The sequence below is a fragment of the Mastomys coucha genome, unplaced genomic scaffold, assembly GCF_008632895.1.
Source record: "Mastomys coucha isolate ucsf_1 unplaced genomic scaffold, UCSF_Mcou_1 pScaffold16, whole genome shotgun sequence".
NCBI classification, from domain to species: domain Eukaryota; kingdom Metazoa; phylum Chordata; class Mammalia; order Rodentia; family Muridae; genus Mastomys; species Mastomys coucha.
This window is the reverse complement of record NW_022196898.1, coordinates 103118218-103140673: the sequence shown is the minus strand read 5'-3', so window position 1 is coordinate 103140673 and position 22456 is coordinate 103118218. Positions and strand designations below refer to the sequence as shown.

Below are 22456 nucleotides of genomic sequence, written 5' to 3'. Positions count from 1 at the left end.
GGCTAGGAGAGGGAAGTAGGCTCAGATATCTTGGTCATCCTGATAAGCCTCTAGAAACAGTGATCAGGAGACTTGTACCTTGTTTGTTCCTTACCCTGGATAGATGGGTAGAGTCTCTGATTTGCTTCCTGTGTCTGTAGAAATATTTCTTTGTCCTTATCCAACCCTTATTATTTCCATGTAATTAAAATGGTATAAAAGCAGACTGGAAAAAAGCAAACCCACTTCATCCTCAGAACTAGCCGGAGTCATACTACAGTGTTGTCTAATTGTCTTTTTCTTTTTCTTTTTAATCCTCACTCCTTCCTTGCAGCTGGCTTGGTCAACAAGTATTGCCTACAGGCATGTCCAGAGGCTCATCTCCTAAGTGATTCTAAATTATGTCAAGTTGACAATTAACAATAGCCTTCATAGCTACTTTCACACAACCATCACTTATTTGTTTTATTTACAGAATGAGGAGGGGCAGATAGATGGGTAGTGTCTCTGATTTGCTTCCTATGTCTGTAGAAATATTTCTCTGTCCTTATCCAAGCCTAATATTATTCTCTTAATAATCAATGTAATCCCTACTTATCTCTCTTTCTGCTTATACTTCAACCCCCTCCTTGAGTTCACCAACGCCCTAGAGGTAGTAATGGAAGACAGAATGGTTCTCTGTGCCCATCACCACTCATACAGTCAAACTTCGCAGGCTACTCTGCTTTGTTTTTTCAGCCCTGTGTCCTTCTTGATTTATGATCATCATTTTCAGCAAATATTTATTTTCTTTGTCATCTATGTCAGTGACTAATCTATGTTCTGGGATTGCAGGTGAACACCCAGTAGATGAGCCTACAGTCTTATGAGCCTTACATTTTAGTTGGGATTGAGGCAAAAAGACAGTGAACAAAGAAATATTTCCCAGATGTTAGACAGTGTTGTGCTGCATGGTAATTATATGACAAATATTCCAAGCAACTCCCAAAACAATATATGATATTTCTGTTTTCCTTACTTGCCTACAGAATTTGAAAGTAAATACACACTGCTGAATATACCACAGATAAACAGACACAGTGGCTGGCAGAACTGAGATGGGTCTGCATGGAAGCCTCCTCCCTGAGGACCAGCATCATGCTATGGGAAAATTCTCAGCAAATTGTCAGGGGAGAAAAATAATGCCTGCTGAAGCACCCTAGAAAGGTTCAACTTATCCCAATTATCAAAAAATGTCTTACACAGAGACACCTTTCTGCACAAGTTCACTCTCTTCCTTATTCATCTTCTTTTATGCTTCAACATTTGTGCTTCTACTCAGTGTGCAAACATCACTTTGGTCAATCTACTAAATATGTCTGCTGGCAACATGCTCTCTGACTTTTCTTTTACCCAGTGATATATTGATTGCATTCTTCCTCCTGGTGGGTATTTTCAGTGGATATACAATTTTTAGGTTGACAGTTCTTTACTTTTAGCTCTTGAAAGATGTGGTATCCTTCCTTCTGGCTGCTCTGGCTTCTGATGCAAAGTCAGCTGTCATCTGAACTACTTTTCCCCTGTAGGTAATACTTTATTTTCTTAAGACAGCTTGGAAAGTTTTCCTAGGTACTTAGAAGCTTGATAACAATATGCTTTGACATGTATTTTTATGCATTTTCTTAGTCTGTTTCATTTGGAGTTTCTGTTTGTGCTTCAATATGCTTTTTGAATATGTAAATTATGTTTTTCTCCAATTATGGGAAGTAGTCAACCACTATTTCCTCAAATTCTTCTTCCTTCTTCTTCTTCTTCTTCTTCTTCTTCTTCTTCTTCTTCTTCTTCTTCTTCTTCTTCTTCTTCTTCTTCTTCTTTTGTGAAACCTATCCTATACTGCCTTCTTGGAATCTAAAGAAAATAGAATCAGACCTCTTGCAAGAGACCCAAATGTCTGAGATCTGAGAGTTTTTCTTTTCTGTCTCCTCTCTCTTGCTCAGGGAAGGCTGTTGTTCCTGTTGACATTTGCTCATTTTCGGGGTGAGATGCCTTTGATTTAGGTTTCATTGAAGAATTTATAGTTCACACATGGGACTTTAGATGCTATTGATCCTGCCTGTTTTCACCATACCTCATATGGTACACTGAAACTAAAGAATGCTTCCTCACTCATTGCTGTGAGGTATCTGTTCTACTGTGGAACTCACTGACATATGCCTTCCTGGCCAGTGCATGGGACCTCTCCAACTGCAACCCCAGGAATGAGGAAACAATTGAATGACTGATGAGTTCTGAAAGCCTGGGCTTCCCACAATTTTTTTTTTTTTACTATAGAATGGAGTCTGCACCTGGTAGTAATGTTAGGCTCAACATTGTGTAGCACATACACAGGAGTTTCTTGTTCTCCTAGGCTCAGCATTGTGTAGCACATACATAGGAGTTTCCTGTTCTCCCTCTGCTTTTAAAGAGAGGTTCCTCGAGTCTCATCTGTATTTTTGGAAGTGACTCTAGTCAGTCAGGTTTATCTGGTGTATTGCTGAGACAGACCTGGTATTGTCATACATATTTTATCTTGCTGCATTGAGGAATACTTAAATGGTTTGTGTTTTTATTTTTTGGACTGTTAACATTTCTAATTCACCAGGCTCTTTAGTACTAAATTTTGATATCAGAGGAGAAATGACCTTTCTGAGAACTCATTATCAATTGATGTTTCATGTTCTTTGGTCTCTATTAATCTTCCTTCATCCCTTTAGCATGTTTATCCTTATATATTATAATTATTGAGTAATATATTTATCTACATGTATATATATATATATCATTGTTGATATATTATATGTATAATGTGAGATATATATATATATATATATATATATATATATATATATATGTCTTAGTCAGGGTTTCTATTCCTGCACAACATCATGACCAAGAAGCAAGTTGGGGAGGAAAGGGTTTATTGCGCTTACACTTCCACATGGCTGTTCATCACCAAAGGAAGTCAGGACTGGAACTCAAGCAATTCAGGAAGCAGGTGCTGATGCAGAGGCCATAGAGGGATGTTCTTTACTGGCTTGCTTCTCCTGGCTTGCTCAGCCTGCTCTCTTATAGAACCCAAGACTTCCAGCCCAGGGATGGCACCACCCACAAGGGGCAATTGAAAAATGCCCCACAGCTGGATTTCATGGAGGCACTTCCACAACTGAAACTCCCTTCTCTGTGATAACTCCAGCCTGCGTCAAGTTGACACACAAAACCAGCCAGTACAATATATATATATATATATATATATATATATATATATATATATATATATATATATATGTATATATATATATGTATATATGTATATATACACACACATACATATATATATACATATATATGTATATATATGTATATATAAAGTGTATGTGTTAAGCACATATAGATAACATACATATAAGCTCAGATTAACATATAGGAAAACTGATACTAATTCCATTTTTTCAAATATGTAAAATTTCCATAATCATTTCTTAGACTTAAGTCATAGTAAAAAATCCTTAAAACATTTGGAAACATCTGAACAAAAGCATGAAATACAGATGCTACCCAAGGTAGTAAATTTATATCTAATATACACCTAGGCTTCTGTCAATTATTTTTTATGTAGCCAGATAGCTATGAATGAGGACTAACAAAAACCACAAAATTATTTAAAATATTATAAAATACATATGTGAGTTAATATTTCCCTCTGAAGTCTACCTCTTGTAGGTGACCATGTGGTATCACAATGTCAAAAGAGTGGGCATACTTGTTTACAGTAGTTATCTGTTTCATTCATATGTCCTCACAGGATCAGTGTGTGTGGGGGTATGTGTGTTTTGTGTGTGTGTGTGTGTGTGTGTGTGTGTGTGTGTGTGTGTGTGTGACAGAACAGAGAACTCAGGTATAGGTTCATGAAACTACAGCTACCTGATTTTTGAAAAAGATATCAAAATTATCCATTGAATAAATGCCAGGTTCTACAACAAATGATTTTGAGATATGTGGATCTCTATAAGCAGAAAAATGAAACTGGACTTTTACTCTTATACCATAGAGATATATGATGTAAATGGTTCAAAGATGCTGATATAAGAGCCCATACCGTGAAACTACTAGAGAAAAAGTTAGGAATGCATTTCGGTTCAAAGGCAGAGGTGTTTGCTTTCCACATAGGATTCTGGAATATAGAGCAGACAGGACCTCATGAATTCAAAAGCATCTATGCATTTCCAACAGCTAAGCTGTGGCAAGTCAATGCTGTATGCAGTATGATGAGTTGGATGGACTTCAGCACTGTTCTCACAATCTATAACAATGTCAGCAAAAGTTAATCTTAACTCTCAATGTAAACTGCAAAATTATGAAATGTACAGAAGAAATTATGAAAGAAAACATGGCTAATTATTTTGTTTTGTTTTATTTTTACTTTATTTATTTATTTTTGAGGTAGGATCTCACTATTTATCGCTGATTTTTGATTTAAGACTTAAAACATAGGACAGTCACGTCATAATCTTAAAAGTAAAGAATATGTATCAGCATATACTTATACATATAAAATCTTTTGCTCTGTAAAATACGTTCTTAAGAGGATAAAAATGAGTTATATTATTACAAAATATTCATCAAATATATGAAAACTTATATAAAATTCAGCATATTTAGAAGTAAAGAGGAAGTGTGAAAGTAAACCAGTCAAAAATAAATTGGTAATATATCTGAATTTCCTCAAATATATAAAGATAAGAATATCAAAATCTCACCATTATTAGTTCATAAGGTCACCATTAGTTCCTAATAATGATAAACACAAAACAGATCTCAGAAATACTACTAAAAATAAATAATAATCAGTCTATCATTATGATCTGATGGAAGAATTCTGAAGAAGGATCATGATCCCTCTGATTGGGACACTAGTAAATAGGCTGTTTTGAAAAAAATGTTCATAGCAAGTTATCACAGTAAATATACTAAGCAAAACCACTAGATATTGTTATAGTTAAAAATATTTTATGTTCATACAATAACAATTAATGATTTGTAGTAGCTTTTCTAATAAAGGCCAAAACAGCTTGGAGAACCACAAAATATACTGCTGTGAATGAGCTGAACAATTAGTTCAAACATCAATAAGTCTTAAGCACACATGATTACCCAGAAAAACCCACACACAAAATATGGTTATATCAAGTTTTTGATAGATGTATTTATGTTTATGTTTTTATGTGCATAGGTATTTTACCTGCATGTATACCTATGCATTACATGTGTACTTGCTTCCTGTAGAGGTTATAAGAGGACTTCAGATTTCTTGTAACTAAAGCTGTGAATGGTTGTGAGACACCTTATAGGTTCTGATAAAGATGCCCTGGGCTTTGCAAGAAAAGCAGGTGTCCTTAACTGCTGAACAATTCATCTCTCAGGCTATGATGATCACATTTATATTAGATTTCAGAAAATTAGAAACAGAAGTTTGTAGGACAAATCAATGACTGGCAGTCATTCTAAGATCATGGCTGAGTGAAAAAATTTCCTACAAGAAATTTTTCCTATGACAAGACTTTCTGTGGCTATGCTCATTTTGTATCAATTATTCTGAGAATTTTCAAATCAAACAGTATAACTCCAAGAAGGAATGTCATGCAATTTGCAATGAAAATCAAACAAAGCCTCCACCCAAATATAGAATATAATATGAAACAAAAGAATACCATTCTATTAAATTCTATCCACAACTTGAATAAACCATGAATAAATAAAGAGAGTTTGACGCTCTCTTTTGGGTGAAAGCCTGGGTCCAGGAATGTCCACAAATAGTCCCCCATTTGTATTCTACAAAGGGTAAAAACAAATAAATCAATAAAGTAGCAACTAAATAATAAAATAAGCAGCAACCATGCAGCACTGGAATTGGTAGGTGTGCTGTTAAAATGAGTTAATTTTATAATTTTGAAATTAATATGGGTGGACTTTTTGAATCGAAAGATAGGCATATTGGCACTAAGAAATTTCTCATGGTCAGAGAAAGAAATTTATTGCAAACACATAAACAAATCAGACATAAATAAGCCCTGTGATTATTGAATAAAGTAGAATGTACTAGTGTAAACACACGTGTATCCTAGCATCACGCAATTATATTCATGATTAAATATAGATGATCTTAAGTATTTAAGAAATGTATCACACACACACATACACACACACACACATACACACATACACACACATACACATGCACACACATACACACACATACACACACACACACACACACACACACATACACAAACATACACTTGCTCACACACATACACAACCACATATGAGTCTGCTTAGGTCTTATCCACCAAGAGTGCTAATCTGTGACTTTTCACATACATGAAATATAATTAAAATTTGATAGGTCAATGTGAGTTTTAAATGATACAATGGTTAAAAGTTAACAGAAAAGTCACAGAATTTACATATCAAAATTTTTATTGAGATTTATCCTGAAATAGTGATACACATAGAGATACTCACCTGCAATACTGGGCAGTGACTGGAGGGGCGCCACTGAGGACAGACTGTTCCACAGTGCAGTTTGCTGCTGACTTACGAAGCTCAGTATGTGTGATGTAGTTTTATATTGTAATATCTTAAATTCTCAATGAATATATTCGGTTTTGTCTGTCAGGACAATCTCTTGTAAAATTATCACATGTCAGTAAATGTCTGATGGCTAATAAGCTGAGGCAGGATTAGAAGGTGGAAGATCTGCCAGAGGCTGGAGAAGCGGGCAAGGAACTCTGGGAAATAGATACAGAATTCACTACGTGGACTCCGAGTAAGGTAGACACATGGAACTGAGGAGAGGTGACCAGTCATGTTGCAGACATAGAATAGTTTAAACAGGTTGAGTTATGAGCTAGTCAGGGAACATGCCTAGCTTAAGGTCTATGTATTTATTAATAAATAACAAGCCTCTAAGTCATGAGTCAGGAACTGATGTGAGGGTGGAAAAGCACAGTGTTACATGTGGTGCCCATTGTGGTAGGTGTGTAATCCAAACTTAGCTAAAACTCCAAGCTTAGAACAATATTCAGGCATCAGGAAAGTCCCAGGTGAAAGGCAGGAAATAAGCACATCCCACAGCAGATTTCTTGTTGGAAGAAAGTAGTTCCCTCAGAAGAATGAATGAAAATATGCAGCCTCAGAAGTTGGGAGGTAGGAAGACGCTCTAGAAAGTCCCAGAACTCAATGGAAGTAGCCTTAGATGAACAGACCAACAGTGGGGAGAGGGAACTTGTAGAGTCCACCTCCAGTAGATAGACAGGGCCTCATGAGGAGGGATGGTGTTAAACAACCCATGGTCAAAATTTATGACCCAGAATTGTTCCTGTCTAAAAGAACTGCAAGGACAAAAATGGAGAAGAGACTGAGAGAAAGGAGGTCCAGTGACTTGCTGAAATGGGGATCTACCTCATGGGGTGACACCAAGGCCTGACACTAATTCTCATGATATGATGTGCTTATAGACAGGAACCTACCATGGCTGTCCTCTGAGAGATGCAACCAGCAGCAGACTGAGACAGACACAGATACTTAGACCCAACGTTTGGACTGAAGTTTGAGACCCCATGGTTAAATTAAGGGAATGATAGAAGCAGATTAGGAGGGTGTCCCCATAGGAAGACCATCAATCTCAACTTACCTGGAACCTGAGAGCTCACAGACACTGAGCCACCAACCAGGCAGCATAAAAGCTGGTCCAAGGTAACAAACATATATAGCAGAGGACTGCCTGATCTGCCTTCAGGGGGAAAAGATGTGCAGAGTCCTCAAGAGATCGAGGTCATTTCTGTAGTTTTGGAAGCTGCTTGCTCTGTACTTCTACTTACTGAGGTAATATTTATCCCTCTCAGGTCTCTGATGGGGTTGAATTACAGCTAAACTTAAGTTGTTTAGGATTGAAAAAAAGTTATAAAGTCTAAAAAGATGACTTTAGTTTGGTAATGCAAATTATGATAGAGAGATGACTTAGGTACAGAACTTTGGATTCACCAAGATAGCATAAATAATGGAGTACTTTCTCCACATTTGCCAAATGCAAATGGGCTGGATATTGTGAATTTACTTTTACCTGAGAGTTTTCATAATTATTTTAATTGATATGGTTTATTGATGCAAGCTTATTGGACTAAAAAGGGGAGGTGTATGAATAATCTCTAGTACATTGTGTAAAAGCATCACCTGTCAATAAAAACCTGATAACCAATAAAGTGAGTCACGATGTGAAGATGGGTCATCTGGCAGAGAAAGGGGTGAGGAATTCAGGGAAGTAGCCTGGTGCAGGATTTGTCACCTAGACTCAGAGAAAGTCAGACATATAGAACTGAGGAGAGGTAACCAGACACGTGGCAGACATAGAATAGTATAAATGGGTTAATTGATTTATGAGCAATTTGGGAACATACCTAGCTTAAGGCCTAAGCAGGTTTATGGTTAATTAATAAGTGATAGCCTCAGAGTTGTTATCTGAGAACAAGGGTGTAGGTAGGAAAGCTCACAGATATACCTATCTGCTTCATAAGCCAGGGCTCAGCAGTGTAATCAAAGAATAAACTAAGGATGAGAATATACTGGTGCATAAAACTGACTGAAGAGAGTAAGTGCAAGAGCAGGAACAAAGATTATTCACAGAACAATACAAAATAGCCAATGTACAAAAAAAATGATCAAGTATGTCAGTTAGAATGCTTGTCGTAAATGCAGCAGGCATAATTAACAGACAAGTGCCAAAGTATGTAACAAAACAAAACAAAATAAAATACCTCAATTGCCTTAATTTCTGTCCTACAAAGTACATCTTAATTGGTCTGATGTTTAACCAAGCTAGCTCAGTCAGTCAACAGGGTCTCGAGGGAGGGAGTGAAAAGCAAAAGACAATTAGTCAACATTACAGCATGACTCCAGCCAGTGCTGAGGCTGAAGTTGAAGTAGGTTTATATTTTCTCCAGTATGCTTTTATACCATTCTAGGACGAGTAAAGAATAGGGTCAGTTCTTAGATCAAAGGCAAAGTAGTCAAAGAACAAACAAAGCATAGACAATGTGTTAAAGAACAAACAAGTCAATTAAAATGGTCCTGTGGACACTGTGTCTAGGGATTTAACAGGATGACTATGATACAAGGAATACAATACATTCCTCGTCTGCATTCATCTTGAGTCTTGTTCTAGCCCAGTGTTAATTCTTATCTGTTTCTATGTTTTTGTCCTATCCCAATGTCAAATTCTTGCCAAACTCCTAGAAACAGCTCCCGAAACTCTCCAGAGATTTTTTAACCAATTCCCATGACAAACTGAATATTCCCTTTTCCCTAATTCTATTTCTTTTGCCTGTACCATAAATTGAATAACATGATTCTAAAATAAGAAAGGAAAAGGGAAAATGTAAATTTGAGGTAGAGACATGTAGCTGTTACCATCTTAATCATGCCCAAGGTGCACCTGATCAATCAAACTATTGGTGTGAAACAAAGGGAAAGCCTGAAAAGGGCATTCTCTTCTGTAGCTTCTTCCTTGAAAAATCTCAGACTGTTAAAAAAAAAATGATCAAACAACACATAAGGCAAATAAAGCTTATGTGTGCTTTCAGAATTGTTAGTGGTATAAAGAGCAACTCAAGGCAGAAAACTTCCCTGATACAGAAAAGTAGAGTGGTGACCAAATGCAAAGTGGTGCCCTAGCTTGTGTTATAGGGACAAATTGAAAATACCCTCTTGGGATCCATGGATGCTGGGATCAGAATGTCAGTTGTAACTCAGTGGGTAGTATGGATCAGACATTCTGCCATGGCCTTTTTAAATACACAGTTATGGAAGATGAGAGAAATAACAGTAGGATTTCTTTATTCAGATGTTGCAAACCATCAAAGTTCCTTCAAAACAGACAGTGAAATAGATAGATAGTGATAGATAGATAGATAGATAGATAGATAGATAGATAGATAGATAGATAGATAGATAGATAGATAGATAGATGGATGGATAGATGATTGGGTGGATGGGTGGGCAGACAGATAGATGGATGGATATTTGGGCCCCTTTATCAAACAACCATCTTGGGGTAAATTATGACTTTGGAAAGAGCAATTTTAGTTCATTGAAAACTGCTGAAGACACATAGACCCACTGACTTTTATTCCGTTTTACATTTCACTGGTAACAGTGCTGACCAAAAGTGCCATCACCAGATTGACTCTTTCAAATGCTAAGCCTGTATAGAGTGCCCACACCTGACCAGTACATTATCTCACATGTGATAATGTTCTACACACTGTGCAATTTCCACTCATTATTACATAGTTAGGCAATTATTCTATAATTATTTATAAGGCATTTTACTTTCACTAGAAAACGCTGCTTTTTAATTTTAAAGAAAAAGTACATAATCCAAAGAGGTCATTCTAACTTCTTTGATCTGCCCGATTAGTGATACTTTCAAACTATTTTGGGGGGAAATTTCATGATTAACAAATTTGTAGTGAGACAAAGTTAAGATTGCTCCAAATTCTTATATTTAGAAATTTCCTTTTATCTCTTATAAAAAAAAAGCAAAATAAAGTTTCAGGTTTTCTTATTAAACACACATCTTGCAACGTGCATGTTTACTTAGGTAGCTATATAATGTAATTTAAAATATATCTAAGTTTCATTATTACATTACAGTATTTTTCATCATTAAACTACAGATAAGCAATTACATGTTGGGAATCTTGTTTGTTTCCTTTTGGTATGTATGAACTATCACCAAATAAACGTACTCACAATTTAAAATAGTAATAACTTCAAATTTTTAACAGGCCACAATTCAGGATCCCAGTCAACACCAAACAATGAGTTATAGTCTCACATAGGAGATAGAAATAATCTATCTCTAGATCACTCAACCTGGTAACAGTGTCATTTCTTGTTACTTCATGAGGGACAGCAAGCTCTTGCTTCCGACAGGATATGGGAATACTCTGCTTCCAGAGACTTTTCAAACTGCTTTATGACATGGCGACTCCTTGTATAAAGCTCACAGATAGGACACCCTGTCTTTACTTTGTGTAGAGGTAGAGTCTTAAAATAAAAGAAAGAAGGAGGGAAGAAAAGACAGACACAGAGAGAGAGACAGACAGACAGAGAGACAGAGAGAGACACAGAGACAGAGACAGAGACACAGAGACAGAGACAGAGAGACACAGAGACAGAGACAGAGAGACACAGAGAGACAGAGAGACACAGAGAGAATGTTATTTAACTATGGGTGTTATATCTTCAACTGGACAACACCAAGCCACAGATCCCATCTAAACTTAACAAGGTTTGCTGAGCAAAAGGCAGAAAAACCAGTTGTCTGAACCATCGCAAGTCACTACACAGGTGAGGCCATAGAAGTAAATAAACAGCATCCCAAATTACAGAATTGATCCTCAAATATATTCCAAACTAAAACAAAAAAACAAGTTAATTTCAACTTAAAATTTCTTGTCAAACATTAACTTTTATAAACTTCATGTTGTAAGAACATAATTATTTTTATGTATTCTCTATCTTCATGCAAAGTTATTTTACCTTAAAAGTAGCAGAAACCATCAGTCATTTACTGTAGCACTGCATTACTATATATGGGGCTATCAGGGCACTGAACAAAACAGGTCTTCAAGAAACTCGGACATGGTTCAAGACATTGGTCTTTGAATAGGTTACATAGTAATCCTGCTTTTCAAGGGAATAGCACCGGAGACACTTCCTGTGATATTCATCTCCAATAAACTTTATTTAATGTAAATTAGAGAATGTAAGAATTCATCAAAATTATTAGCAAGCACTCCTGATTAGCAAGCACATCTGATAAAATATTTTAAGTTTAACAGCAAATGGACAGCTGTGCTTGATACTGGACAAAGCCACACAAAAGCCTCAGTTAACTTGTAAACACTGAACTGACTGGGTAGAATTTAGATGTTCTGATATTGCAAACCAGTGCTATTAAAATGTGATGTGACTATTATTACCCCAAAAGATGAATATGATATGAGCCCCCAAAGCAAGCAAACATTTGGGGTTTGGGGCTTTGGGGTAGACTGCTTACCAGAACTGCTTGGTGTAAACACCAGCCTAAACCCATTTAAATAATAAGAGGACTGCTCATTAAATGTGCTCATTGCAATTCTCACTCAGGCCCTTCTGCTCATTAACCTTCTTTAGTTCTGTGAGGATGCCTCAATCTCTCTTCGGAGGGAGAAGAAAACAATAATGGGAGAAGGGAGGGGAAGGGGAAAGGAAAACACAATCAGGCATGAGGATGGGTAGAGACAAGAGAGAAGCCCTGAGGGCCATCAGAATGAATAAAAATATGCAACCTTGAGGGGTGGGAGGTTAGGGGACCCACTAGAAAGTACCAGAGACCTGAGAGGTGAGAGACTATCAGGACTCAAAGGGAGGGACTTTAGATGAAATGCCTAACAGTGGTGAGAGGGAACTCATAGAGTCTATCTCTAGTAGAAAGACAGGACATCAGGTAGAGGGATGGGGTTGCCATCCCACAATCAGAAACCATGACCTAGAATTGTTCCGGTTTAAAAGAACTACAGGGACAAAAAACAGAGAAGAGTTTGAGGGAAAGGAGGTCCAGTGACTGGCGCAACTTGGGATCCATCTCAAGGGGAGGCTTCAAGGCCTGACATTGTTACTGATGCTATGGTGTGCTTACAGACAGGAGCCTAGCGTGCCTGCCCTCCGAGAGGTCAAACAAGCTGCAGACCAAGACATAATACCCAACCATTAGCCTGAAGTTGGGGACCCCTGTGGTTGAATTAGGGAATAGCTGTAAGAAGCTGAAGAGGAAGTCGATCACATAGTAGGACCAACAATTTCAACTAAACTGGACCCCTGAGATCCCTCAGACACCAAGCCACCAAGCACGCAGCATACCCTACCTGGTACTAGGTTCCTGACACATGTACAACAGAGGACTGCCTGGTCTGGCCTCCTACCTGAGATAGACTTGAGGCCTCAGGGAGTGGGGAGGGCTGGCTGGGATATGGGGAGACATCCTCTTGAAGACAGGGGAAAGAGAAATTGGATTAGGAGCTGTGGGGGCAGATGGGTGGGGGGCAATGACTGGACTGAAAAAAAATAAAAGTCATAACTTTAAAAAAGTTGTAATTCTTTGGCTAAGGACACAGTGATTTCTGTGCTAAGCTGCACACTTCCAAAGCTAATAGTCTGTCAACTGGAATGCACTCTGTTGTCTTTAAATTATATCCTTTTCTTGGTCCACAAAGCCCAACATATTACATAAGGGAACAGACACAACAGGCATTGAAAATATAAATGTAACACTTCAAACATGGCACTGTAATGAGCAAGTGAGATGCCTGCTTCCATATGTCTAGGTTACACAAAAAGGAAAAGGGATGGCAGCTTCGGATATATAGGGTACTGTAGAGAGTTTTAATGTATAGTTTTTCATCTTCATTGAACTATTTCAGATGGAAGAAGTCACACAAAGAACACTTCGTCACTTCTGTAGCTTGCCGTTTAGACAGTCTGAAGCATGTTCCTTTGGGGCACAAGTTTACTTATTTATACTACCCCCACAGCATTGTCAGCTGCTGATACTTAAGTCAAGTCATTTAAAGACCTCTTTACTTCTGCATTCGGAATTCAATAGCTATAGACAATAAATCTTATCTAAGTATTGCAGAGGAAGAAATATATTATTGCTACTATATTATCACAATATATGATTGCTATTATAATGTGTTTATACGTGAATAAATCTCTGAAAGGCACACTTCTTTCATCCTTGGCTTTTCCATTAACAGCTTTCCCTTGTGATTAAGTTAAAGATGAGATAAGCTTCTTATACTGTATGTGCCCTATAGCAAAGCAGAATCCAATATTACTGTCTTCTTCTATAGGGTTTTTCCATTTTACATGGAAACTAAATGATAAACCAAATTTAAAATGTAAAACATGGGCACTTATCACTTCAGGATATGAATGAAAAGAACAAAGCATAATAGAAGCTGGAATGGCAACAGCAAAATATAGCAAATAGGTAAACTCACAACTTTCAGTTCTTTATTCAAGGGTAAGCAGGCTTTGGCACAGTGGCCGTAGTCTAGAAGGGGCCGGAGGGTTGTGCAATTGTTCACATCAGAATTCATGTCTTCTGTATGTCAGGTGTCATACCAGCAGCTTATAATATATTTCCAAATACTCTTCTATTTTCCCTTTTGCATGAACGTAAATCATAAGTCGAACTAAATTTTGGGTAATTTACTTACCTTTCAAGACAAAATGTTGTTTTTATTTTACTCAAAAATATAGTTTATTTGTCTTAGACACAGGGGTTCACTTTATATTCTAAGTTGGTTTAGAACTCATTTGGTCTTCTAATATGGCTTTTCTAAATTCAGTTTTATCTATTTTTTATTATTCACTTTACATCCTACTCACTACCCCCTCCAGATCTCAACCCCAGAATTTTCCCCCCACACTCACCTTTCCCGTGAGCAGGTGGAACCCCCCTGGGTATCCTCCCACCCTGTCACTTCAAGTCTCTGTGAGGCTAGGCACTTCCTCTCCCACTGAGAAGGACAGACAGCCTAGCTAGAGGAACACATCTCACATACTAAGCTGAATTTGAACTCTCTTGCCCCAGCTCCTTGATTACTGGATTACAAGTATGAGCTACCATGTCCAGTTTTTTTTTTTTTTTTTATAAAATTAAAAGTGATCAATCAGTACTAAAGAATGAGGGTGTAGTGGTGTTGGATGGTTGTCATTGTGGTTGCTGGTCATTGCACTGTGAGAGAAGGGAGTGAGAGGAGGAGAAACCAGAAGTTAATAACTACTGAGGGGGAATATGAGGGAGAAGGTGGAGAGGGAATAGTTATCAGATGTGATGAAATGTCTTTATATACCTGTATAAAATTATCAAAAACTAAAATTTTTAAGAATAAGTAAATAGCATGCGTTTTATACATATTTGCAGTTTGTTGCTTCGTCTGATCTTTTCAAACAATTCCTTCTAGTTTTGATAGCTTCAGATTTTGATAGAACTCACTTTTAAGGTTCCAAGGACAAACAATTCCTGTTGGTAGTTTCTGCTCACCCCTCCTTCTCTCTAAGCCCGACTCAACCCTTTAGGAAACCAGACATTAACCGCATTTGACATACGAGCAGCATGACTCACAGAAAAGCCTTTAGGGGCCACGATAAACAACTGTGCTGTGACACTTTCTCAGCAGATATAATTTATGTGATTGAAAAGTAAGAAAATATCTTCTAGTTCTCAAAAAATTATACATTTGAAAAAATAACTTTTCCATTCCAGGGCATTCTGTTTAAAAGAGATGATGTGTCCTGTGCATTTAGTCATTTGTGTTCCTGCAGGCATCGCAGAGCAAAGTCATTTAGCTATCTTAACTTAGTGCAGAGAATTTCGCTATGGGACATCTATGTACTTGAGACAGAGTCTCTTTTGTTCCACCAAGGAGGATGCTACTTGGTAGAAAAAGAGAACAAAACCACAACACTTTAAGTAATAAGACCAAGATGGGCACAAAGAATATGAAATTAAGAAGAAATCCTGGTCCCAATAAAAGCCCTTGTGCAAAGTGAGCTCAAGCTCCCCACGGGGTCAGTACCTTAGGCTTCTGGCCCTTCTCTATAGAAAGTGATGGGCATGGATTAGCTACATCCTCTTCCTTCACAACATGTTCAACGGATGCGGAGTTTGTGTATTTAGGGCAGATGTAGTTTGAAACTTAGATAAATTCAGCTCAACAAGTTTAGGAGACTCAGAAAACCATTAAAGAAAATAGACTAGCATAGGAAGGACTAAACATGAGAGTTGCCTGTATGGAGAGATAATCATTTTCATTGTTTTTATTGATTAATTAATTTAATTACTCTCCATATTTTCTTCCCCCCATCCCCTCCCACCTTCCAACTGCTCCACACCCCATACTTCCAGTCCACCCCCTGTCTCCATGTGATTGTCCCCACCCCATACCTCACCTGACCTCAAAACACCCTGGGGCCTCGAGTCTCTTGAGGGTTAGGTGCATCATCTCTGAATGAACACAGACCCAGCAGTCGTCTACTGTATGTGTGTTGGGGGCCGCATATCAGCTGGTGTATGCTGCCTATTTGTTGATTCAGTGTTTAAGAGATCTTGGGGGTCCAGATAAATTGAAACTGCTGGTCCTACTACAGAGTCTCCATCAACTTCTTTCAGCCTTCCCTAATTCAACAACAGGGGTTAGCTGCTTCAGTCCATTGGTTGGGTGCATATATCTGCATCTGACTTTTTCGGCTGCTTGTTGGGTCTTCTGGAGTGCAGTCATGCTAGGTCTCTTTTTATGAGTGCTCCATAGTCTCAGTAATAGTGTCAGGCCTTGGGACCTCCCCTTGAGCTGGATCCCACTTTGGGCCTGTTGCTGGACCTTCTTTTCCTCAGGTTCCTCTCCATTTCCATCCCTGTAATTCTTTCAGACAGGAATAATTACAGGTCAGAGTTGTTACTATGGGAGGCCCCAGTTTCCCTCATTTGATGCCCTGTCTTCCTGCTGAAGGTGGGCTCTAGAAATTCCCTCTCCCTACTGTCAGGCACTTCATCTAATGTCCCTCCCTTTGAGTCCTGAGAGTCTCTCACATCTCAGGTCTCTGGTGCATTCTGGAGGGTCCCCCCAACCTCCTATCTCCAGAGGTTGCCTGTTTCCATTCTTTCTGCTGGCCTTCAGGGCTTCAGTCCTTTCCCTCACCCCAGTAACAGATCAAGTTCCCCTCTCACTACCAACTCCCTTGCCCCATCAACTTTCCCTCCCAGGTCCTTCCCTCCCTCCCCACTTGTGATTGATTTCTTCTCCCTCCCAAGTGGGACTGAGGCATCTTCAATTAGGCACTTCAGCTTGTTGAGCTTTTGGATTCTGTAAACTGTATCTTGGGTTTTCTATACTTCTTTTAAGCTAATATCCACTTATTAGTGAGTATGTACCATACATGTCCTTTTGGGTCTGAGTTACCTCACTCAGGATGATATTTTCTAGTTCCATCCATTTGCTACAAAACTCAGAATGTCCTTGTTCTTAATAGCTGAGTAGTATTCTATTGTGTAAATGAACCACTTTTTTTGTATCCATTCTTCTGTAGTGGGACATCTGGGTTATTTCCAGCTTCTGGCTGTCACAAATAAGGCCACTTTGAACATAATGAAACACATGCCTCTGTGGCATGGTGGGGCATCTTTTGGGTATATTGCCAAGAGTGGTATAGCTGGGTCTTCAGGTAAACCTATTTCCAATTTTCTGAGGAACCTCCAGATTGATTTCCAGAGTGGTTGTTCCAGTTTGCAATCCTACCAGCAATGGAAGGATGTTCCTCTTTCTCCACATCCTGGAGAGATAATCTTATCTACTTCTTCTAAACCATATTTTCTTGACCCCTCCATCATTTTGGTTTATCTACTACCTAGGTGCACAATCCAGAGAACTCATTCAGTGGGTGAGAGGTGTCAGACATTTTGAAGTATGATCATTCAGGATTTGTTTGCTCAAACTACAACCAAGATCATCATAAACCTGAAGCAATGGAAGATTACATGACCATAGATGCAACAAATATGCACTCAACCCAACACAAGCATCCAAGCATTGTAGTATCAACAAGGGAAGCAGCAGACATATTGAAACAGGTGTCTAAGTATGTTCAAATGGGGGTGAGCAAGCTTCATCAGCAACAGGCAGGCTGGTTGGCTACTGTCTGCTCATTACACTACCGCAAACATTAAGTGTCATCTGGCTGCAGCATAAGTACTTTGCCTGGGGGTCTTGAAAGAACAATCAGCAAGGCAAACAAAACTTGGGCAGTAGGCCCAGGAGAAGATTCTATGAGTGTTTGCAGCCATGCCTAGTAACTGACCAGCTTCCATCACCAAAGCCCACCTAGTAGAAAGAAAGAATCAGTTCCTCTAAGTTGTTACATGCATGGTCCCAAAACATAGAAATCCTGACATTCTTACAGTATAAGCAAGGTTGAGCCTTGGTCTGTGCCTTAGTCCCAAATTATTTGTTAAATAAGAAAAAAAAATTTCCGTAATTTTAAAATTGAAAAAGGAAATAGAAATTCTAATTTAATTGATATTTCTAGTACAGAATACTCAAAAGAAAAGACTGCCTGATAACCTAAATTTCAGTGTGATGAGGAACCCTAAGAGCCTGGTGATTATAACAGCTCTATACAGATTAACCTTCCTGATTAAAGACAAAGATTCTCCAATTGCAGTGAAGAGCAATGAATGATTTGGGAACCTGTTGTTTTCAGAAGAAACACTTGAGAAAAACAATCAAAAATAAGAGCAAAGTGATAAGTATCATCACAAATGGATATAAACTGGAAAGAAACAATTCTCTAGCTAAAATCCTAAAAATAATAATAAAAAATACTAAAGAGGGACTCATATAAGCATATAAAAGCAAATGGAGGCAAGAACGGAAACTTGAAATAGAGAAATGCAGCAACTAGGGCTATAGTTGTGTTTGAAAATGTCATAGATAAAGTTGTGAGCAAACAATGTGGAGAGTTTTATCATGAATATTAGGGAGGGTTGTAGTTTATCATGATTTAGAAATCCTGTGGAAAGCGGAGGTGTGAACAGGTAAGATACTAAAGGTCACCACAAAAAATCTTAGAGGAGCAAGCTTAGATCGTCAAAACCCTAGGACATTGCCAACCTGTCAAAGCCAAGGTGGCATATGACTGTCCTAGTTTGTCAAAGAAAATAGATCAGCCATTGTCACAACCAGAAGTGTGTCCAAGCCTTCAGAGCAGGACATTGCTGTCTTGTGTAGTTTTCTCCATCTACGGTTACTTTTTTCTTTCACTTACAGACTAGAACTGTAGTGTGATGTAAAATGATCACACAACATAATAAAATGCTGTACTTTGAAACACTCAGCAGCACAAAGCACATGTTTCATGAAAGTCAAAGAAAGTGCTGGGGACAGTGAACATGTGCTGTGTACTTGAAGTGTGCGCATGGACTGTGCACATGAGAAAGCACATTGCTTCTCTTGCTATTTCTTATCACATAAGGGGTTATTCAATTTGGGTCATCAGACTCTCAGCAGAAATATGTTGAATGCTCATAGGTCCTGAACCAGTTATATGAGGTTAGCCTGCTTTTTGGAAGTGAATCTGAGAGAGAAGAGCCTGAAAACAGGCAGGAAGGATGATGAAGGAGCTGACCTGAGGACACTACAAGCATGCCTCCAGATGGGAGGTGATTAGAGACAGTGAATATGTTCCATGGAAGGGAAGCTTTGCAGGAACTGAAACCAAACAAACATTACCAAGGAATCCCAGAGAATGAGAGTTTCCAGAAGCTTCCTTTAATCAAGAAGGAAAACACTTATGATCATAGCTGTCTGTCCTGGAAATCAAATGCTAGAAATAAGAATATCATCAGAAGTGTGCTATAAAGTAAAGGTGTTCTTTCAATAAAAGGCTACAGACAACAGAAGAGAAGGGGGAGCTCAGGTTCCAAATGCATGAGGAATTGGATTTAACAAAAACTGCATATCGAAAAGGTGTTAGAAAGATGACCAGGCCACAGAAAGGGGTGAACCTATAGGACACTAAAGCAACCACAGGGGAAATAGACAATTAAGTGGGAGTAGATATCTAAAGCCACCCTTGGACTGAAAGATTCCAGAGGAAGAAAGTAGAACAGAAATTATGTTCACAGTCTAGACTAGAGTCATAGTAGAAAGGAGGCCTGAGCAGGCCTGAAAACACTGTAACATTATGGCCATTTCTACTATTCATAAATAGCAGACACAGCTCTCAAATTTGGCAGAAACAAACACATGCACACCTGAGAGAGATAAGAAACAATCTAACTCTCTAGACACAGTTGTCTAAACTAAGGTCATAATGAGGACTTAAAAATTAAAATCACCAAAGAATTATGAATAGAAACTGAGAAGAATATGCTATATTGTATATACCATGTTATCAGGAATTGAATTATTTTGTTACTGACCATTGTCAATGCCAACAGTTACTGAAAAGGACAGAGTCACACTGAAAATTTAAAATAAATTAATAAAAGATCTAAAGACAAGTTTCTATCTAAAGTCACTATAAAATTTGATTAGTTTTCAGGTCCTAAAGAAAGGGACATACAAATACACAAAAAGGTAAAAGTAGGAATATTTACTATAAACTAAGCAAGAATAGTTGCTTGGAATGAGGAGTACATTGTGACAAATCATTCTTCATATCTATAAATATATTCAGAGTATACTAGTAGAGTGTTTACTTCCTCTTCTGTGAGAGTAAATAACCAACCTGTTAGATCTCTGCACAGCCCAGCATGTGGGATTCCATGAGGAAAATACAGATTCAGCATAATGACAGCAGCTGTTCTCGTATGTTCATGAAAATCTGTGTGTGAATGTTCATGTTCACCCCTGAAATTAAAATCTGCAAACTATTGACATCATTTCTGCTAACCCTGTACAACTGGAATACTGTGACAGAGGCCATCTTACTCACTAAATTATTTTTGTACCATTATATTTTATGCTCCACATTTATTCTCCTGTATCTTTTTAAAAGTTATTCTGACAATGAACCATAGAGTGTTCTGCAGATGACTAGGCCATAAACACTGGAAACTGTACTGAAATTCTCAACTAACAACTCTAGCATTTTCTTCCCAGATTCTGCAGCAAAACTTGCATCTTCCTACACTGACAGAGGTAGGTGGAAGTTGTAAGACTATATATTGTTTCTGCTAAAATGAATACTCGTGGCAAACATTTCACTTTTGATATCAGAGAGAGAACCCGCAGCTCAGGCTCAAAAAACAGCTGTGTGATGAATGTGAGTTAGATCCTGACCATATAGCTGCTGGAGACGGAGATGGGAATAGTGTGCATATATGTATATTGGGATCAGAGGATTGCCCACAGACCCCCAAATACAGAGCCATAGGAACAAATCATACCAGGACTCATGGTGTAGAATGTGACCTAGCATCAAGATGGGGCCATGATAGCAATAATCCTTTCACTATAGTAACTTTCAATAAAATAAGATAAATTTGAATGGCAGACCATATAGAATTTAGGTAGATTCCAGAAGCAAGGTTTCATCTAACAAAACATATAAATGTAAAGCCCAAATAAGAAACATTTAGGCCTGCAGAAGTCATGCTAGCCAAAGTACTTACACTATAAATCAAGGAGAGAACTGTTGTTACATATGTAGAAATCTGTTTCCTAGCACAATAGATCTATTTTGTTGCAAAATATTTAATCTTAGGTGTAACACTGGCCTCCTCTACTTCACCTCTGGCTTCAACTTTTTCTTGAAATTTGCTATGAACCAATGACTGAGTTCTTTCATAGCAATAATGAAAAAATACTGAAGACACACAATCCTCAAAGATAGTAGGAAATCATTTGCTGTGTGTCCCATCTCCCCACTGCCATACAGACTAGTATGCACAGGCCATCCAAGGAAAGATCAAAAACTGCCCCCTTCCCTTATTCCCAGGAGACAGCAAAAAAGTGTTAGATCTCCAGGTGGCTGAATAACGTGGGGAACAAAATTGTAGAATGAAAAACAAATTTATAGTATATTGTACCTGCTGAGCTTGGGGTTATTTTTGCTAGCAATGCATGTACTACCCTAGATTATAAACCTTTAGTCTAAAGCAGGACAGGAAAACTGACACAGTGAGCATCAGTGTCACAGGCAAAATCAGCAGTTGACACCAGTGCCCTGGAGAACCTCCAGTAATATGTCCCTCAGCATCCTCTAGCTATACTTCACAGAAACACTTTCTGATTAGAATAATCTCTTGTGTCTGGTTAGTTTAACTTTTCATAAGACTAGCATTTTAGAAAAGAACTTTCCAGGAAAATGTATGAAAACATATGTTGCCCAAATTACAAATCTTATGAGAGAGGAAGGGGACTTAAAGGGAAAAGGTTGAACTCTAGGACCAGAAACTCAGTATGCTTAGATGTAGGACTATCTTGTCTTCATCAGCTAAAGGGAAAATTGAAACCTAGCATATACAGAGTCTTAGATTCTCCCCAATGTTAAACCCAAATTTTTAATTCAATTATTCTGTTTAAAATATCTTATTTTAAACTGTGTTGCCTATGTTCTGTTCCTTAATGGGTAAAATGAAGAAAGGTATAAAACCAGAGATGCTACTTTCTGATAATGTTTTTTTTTTTAATATACAGACAGTTCACAAGATTGCTACAATAAGTCTAGTCTAAGCCTCTGTTGCAGCCACCACCACCATACCATATGAAATTACGGACAACAATGACTGCAGATGAATGTGGATTAGCCTTGGACAGAGCCAATTGTGGGTTACATATTAAAAATGTTT

At 38.0% G+C, this 22456-nt stretch overlaps 1 long non-coding RNA gene across 1 annotated transcript in view; it reads left to right on the top strand.

Annotated features, from left to right (window-relative positions):
• LOC116094418 overlaps positions 1 to 22456 on the top strand; it is a 25948-nt gene extending 3492 nt beyond the window's left edge. Inside the window, exons 2-3 of the long non-coding RNA XR_004120105.1 lie at positions 20766 to 20804; positions 22305 to 22456. This is a non-coding gene — a long non-coding RNA (uncharacterized LOC116094418). The remainder of the gene's footprint in view (positions 1 to 20765; positions 20805 to 22304) is intronic.